Genomic DNA, 6,000 nt, shown 5'->3' on the forward strand with positions numbered 1-6,000 from the left:
CCTATCTAGCAATAGTGTGGAATCACCTACCTTAAGCACATTTAAACAATGTATTAATTATAGCTAAGTACAATCACTACAATTTATTCTTAATTTAATCTGTTGTACTATATACTCCATATGGAGGTTTCTGTACAGTAAATAAATAAATAATAATAATAAAAAGTTAATGTTGTCATGGTATCAACTCCCTATACAGATGCCTAGCTATCTAGTGCAGCAAAATTGATTAAAAAATAATTATTCATTTTTCCCAGCATAATGTAGTCATGCTGTTTCACTTGTAAGCAAATTAATGTGGTTGATTAAAATGTTTAATGGCTTGCATCCTCTCTATTCCATCACACAAAATCACCAAATATGGTCTGATAATGGTACATAGTAATGATGTTGTACATTTCCTTTCAATAATTGATTATAGTCACATTTGTAAAATGAGACAACATACTGAGAGACAGTTTTGCAGCTTTAGTTGAGGAAGGAAGAAGTGATGTATCAGATAATAATATTATCATGAAATTATAGGAGTACCATTAGGACTGAAATATAATTATATTTAGAGGAATTGGAGTGAAAAAGCAACAATCTGCTAAAACCCCAATCCTCTATATACAGCATATTTTTGAAGTGAGACAATACTAACAAGTCTATAAGTACTTTATCAGCTATGGGGTCCTAGCAATTATGAGTGATGGGTGTGACAAGGTGAATGAATATAATATGCCATATTCTAAGATTAGATTCAAATATTGTAGGTATGGAACATCATCCTCAAGGGATCCTAAAGATTCCATGGATTCCTTTTTGGAATAGCGTTCTTAAGGTCAAAATCAGCTTACTTATTGCAAGACTTGTAGTGATACAAAACTCATTAATTTTTTTGCCTCACTTTACTGCAAAATTACTTGTATCTACTACCCGCATGATAATTATTTCTAAAATATATTTCAGTATATCATTTTATGGTTTGCTACTGTGACAGCTTAATTGCAAATGGCTACAGTTGCTGTCTTAAAGGCTAATTCCTAATGATAATATTTAACAGTGAACAATTTTTTGAGAGTGTGATTATTAACTAAACTGAAGCTGCAGTTACCATTTCCTGTGGAGACTGCATTTTAAGTTTGGAGTCATTCCACAACCATTATATCTGGTACCTCTAGATTTACTACCAAACCACATGATGCATGATGACTTGGCAATTTTGCTATGTGATATCCACTCGTGAACTATTACATCTAATTGCAGCAGCAGCAAGTAACAGGGCCAATTTGTCTTTAGAAATTATAGCCTATACTAGAAAGATAAGCATTTTTGGTGGGGAGCAAAACTCTTTGCTGAAGAGTCCTTCACTGAACAGAACTAGGAGAAGTATATTACTACATGGTTAAGTCACCATCCCACTACACGAAAAGTAAAATTTCCTGCCTGTGTCAGCATGTAGGAAATTTTTCTGATGATTTCCTATAGAATTTCCTATTTGTGTTAGCATGTAGGAAATGTCTTTGAGCATTTATTGTTAGTGACTTAGTGTCACATTGCAGTGTTAACATTTACAAGAAATGTAATGAATATTTAGATTTTCACCACATTTATGACTAGCGAAAATGCAGCTGTCAACTAATTAAGGTAACTGGCTTCATATACGTATAATAGCTAGTGTAATACTGGGCCAACACTTGGTTCTCAACATAATAAATATATAGGTTTCAACATATATGGATAAACATTTTGGCACCGCCAACACAAGGGTATCTCTACAATGATATGTAAGACTACACAACCTGCTGATTTATACACTGCAATGACTTTAGCAGTATATGGATTGTTATACTAAGGAAGCTCCATTTTACTTTTAAAATTAACTTTACATGCATGATGCCAGAATTGTGTTTAAATCAACTACACTGTATTACTGTATACTGTGCTACAGAAAAAAAGCTGTTATGCACAGTAATGATACTCATCCCTTTAGGCTTTCAACTCAACACACAAAGATAGTCAGTATCCTGCATGGGTACATAGATCAAATATTGCACACATTATGGTATACTACAAAGATATACCTGGATTTGTTGTAATGATTACCATGTAAAGATCAATGGTGCTAATTACTATAATAAATAACCTACACTTGGTTGCCAGGAGATAAGAGTTAATCACAAAGCAATAATGCACTTCATGAATACAATAAAGGATAAAGCACCATATTTGGTATACAGGTTCTTTATGGTGTACTTGTCAATATTAGAAGGGGTGCCCACCAAACCTAATTATTGTGTGGGCTGTATAGTACATTTACATATATAATCCTGAAAAACAGCTAAAAATTAAACGTGGATTTTTTCTCAACAGAGTTAATATTTCAGCCAACCAGATGATTATTGGTAACAGCAAAGGTGTCAACAACAGACACGTATGGTTTGGCTCCATTACAAGTTCGGGAAAGGGCAAAAATGGACAATGTATTTATATGACTTCCCCATAGGAAATGTATTATGAAAATTTTGATTGGCCGTAAATATTATGTCAAACATTTGAACAAAAAGATTCATTTTAGCGGGTCAAGCAGTACTACAAATGAGCCAAATTTCAAGATCATGTGTAATTACATCCATGAGTTATTAAATGTTTTTGAGGATTCAGCTCAACGTGAACATACGTACTATAGTTCTCCTATTTTATATTTTGCATTCAGTATGTACACTGAGACTTGATTGTCAAATGAATTAACAAATGGCACTGTAAGTTAACTTTTGCATGTGTGCAATTTGAGTATAGTCTAGTTATAGTGGCAGTTTTAAGATGCATGTTCACAACCACACTATGGTCAATGTATCAACAGACATTTGGACTAGCTACACACATTTTCACTCAAGCTATAGCTCATGCATACAGTGCAGTTTATAAATGACTGTTAGACCCATAAAGATATACTCATTGCAAATTACATACATGCAAAAGTCAAGTGTATGATATGCTGTAAATGTATGCAGCTACTTGATGGCCATTTTGTTTTCAACCCACACATTTTAGGTTTATACATCTTTCCCAGCATCTTTAAAGTTTCAACCATAATAGTTTCATTTGCTTAATGACCTACCCTTGCATCTTTAAACTAGCTCATCATAAAGACAATACTAAATCTTTCACATTGCTGAAAACTTTAAAAGGTGATGGAAAAGATGCATAAAATTGTCAAGAATCTAGACAGTTTTCTTGGATGGCTACTATGTACACTTGACACCAAACATATACTCTTGCTTTTCCCCTTGAAAGCAGGTTAGGTTGTAATATTAGAAAAGAATCTGTAACATAAGCTTTTTTTCAAAATTGCCTCAATATTTTAGAAAGTGTGTTCAGCGCTTAAACAAATTAATGATCTTTATCAATGTTTGAGCCACAAGTGTATATAGACACACTATGCTACAATAAGAGGACTATGGCTCTTCAAGCATTTGGTCTGCAAACCTTTCCTGGGTACACATGTTGTATTATTACTATGTGGCATATGAAGCGTCACAGAGCCACCACCACTTTAGAATAGATTATCTCGATGCAATGCACTGCTTGAAGTATCTTAGTTTACTACAGTGGTATATCCCCAGTATATGGAACAGTTAATTGTTTGTTATTTTAGTAGTTTTTCAGTAAACCCGCATTCACTGATGTTTTACTGAGAGTTTAAAACTTAGTAAAATAATTATGTTCCATATACTTAAGTTTACTGACACTTTACTATCAGTATAACTACAGTAAGGCATCTTAACAAATTAGTAAACTAAGAACCTTCAAGCAGTGATGTTACTAATAAACTAGTTTGATGGAGGATCATAAGCTCTGAAGTAACCACATACACAATTCAGTCTGTTTTCTAACTTTACATTTCAAGTACCTCCATTATAACCAGGTATGTAGATTTGTTTTTCTGAGATATACTGTATGTTTCCGAACGAATCTTGGGTTGCCTTGTGTAGACTGTATATTTACGTAACACTCTGTTATGTCATCTAAAATAAATTGCATGGTGGTAAAATTGCATTCTGTATGGTCATAACAGTGTGGACCAACTCCTGGAGGTTGTAATCAATTACTATGCTATCCATGATATGCAGTAGCTGAATGTACTTTTAAAAACTCACTTCCTAGCATAATAGGATTCTATATAGATCAATGTAATTATGTAACATATAAATGTTAGCTGGAAGTACATCAAAGACGTAAACTGTAACAATATTTACACTATACTGTGCTACCATTAAAATGGAAAGTTTAAGGGCAAACGGGTCAAATATTAGACTTACTGTACACTGAATAAACAACTTAAGGGAAGTAAAGTGTTGCTTTCCTTACCCTATATTCTTAACATACAGCAAGCCAGAGAGTGGGGGATAGGGTAGCTCTGGAAATGAAATAATTATACAGTGAAGCTTGATTAATACGGCAGATTTGGAAGTCATTTGGGGTTGTACTCCCCAGGAATATTTTAAATCTGTTATAACATTTTAGACTATTCTTCTGTGTTTTTAAATTAGCTACACAGGGAGATACGTGTTAGTGGTTGACTGCTCTATTAGAGTATTTAGATTGTTCTGCTACAATTAGTGACCAATAATAATGGGGGCGTGGCACCCCTTCTAAAAATGGTCCAAATGCTTGACAAGCCTTCAGAAAAAAATTGGTGCTTTTATCCACTTCGCAACAATTTGATGCTAAGTCAAGTTACCCTACTAATAGTTATGCGACATGCAATAATTACAGTTATATAACAGGATTATAATATACAGTGCAGTGACTAAAGTTGATGCCATCCTAGCATTCCATAGTTAGCGATGGGGTGGTAGTAATGTTGGTTTACATTCAAGCAATCAACTAAGCAAGCAAAATAAACAATGATACATGATATCACATCATTTTAGGCTGTAAAAAAGCCTCAACTGAGACTAGAGGAGGTCACAATCACAGTATATGTGTACTTAATCCATTACTGACCAAAGAGTGGAGATTATTTACTGGATGTTTGGAGTTGTCATAATGTAACTACCAATCTCTTGGTACATAGTACACACACATCATATAGCTTAAATCACTATTCATATACAATCAAGAGTCCATAGTATACATGAGACCGTATTGTTGTGTACATTACATACACCAGTATACTAGCACACCAGTCAGGATATTGTTGTGTACATTACATACACCTGTATACTAACACACCATGTCAGGAAGTGCCCATTGGCAGTGACACAAAGACTAACACCTGTTGGTTTTAGCCATTATAGGTTTGTGGACTGAGAAACCACCACAATTGGTGGTGAATACCCTAGATAAAAATTTAAGAATGGTACATACCTCAGTGCAATGGCGGATCCAGGATGGGGCATTTGGGGCAAATGTCCCCCTCCTCCCTCCCTACCCTCTCGGAAGAGCCAGCCCGGCTTGAGCGGCAGCCATACTTGTGATTTAATAACTATACTAAACTTTATGTCAGGTCAAGATCAATTTAGCTATACAACTCGTGAAAATATGTACATTTTACTACAATTTCACCTGAAACCGAAGCAAACCAATGTCAAACTAGCTGTTAAATTGCTACCTAGCACTCTGCCCAGCACCTTCGTGCATACTAAGCGCCTCTAAAATTAATTATCGTGTAGCTGTTGTTTAAGACATTTGGAGCCTTTTAACAGCTTTTAAGACTTCACAACCATCTTCAAGGGCCAAAATGACAACAATCATCAGTGAGGCACTACTAAGAGGTGATTATTTGCTGCTTCAAAAATGCAACAACTAGCAAGAGAATCTGGATCTCCCCAACCACCTACAACTTGCCTGTTTGTGCCCTCCCCTTGCTGGCTCCTGGATCCGCCCCTGCAGTGGGTTACACATTTAGCTAGTAATCCTGTATGCATTAGCTACATCATACTGTCTACATTGCCTGATACATACATGAGGTGCGTTAAATTGCAGCTTGAAGAGTTTGCTCAAATTATACAT

This window comes from Dysidea avara, chromosome 9, assembly GCF_963678975.1.
Source record: "Dysidea avara chromosome 9, odDysAvar1.4, whole genome shotgun sequence".
NCBI classification, from domain to species: domain Eukaryota; kingdom Metazoa; phylum Porifera; class Demospongiae; order Dictyoceratida; family Dysideidae; genus Dysidea; species Dysidea avara.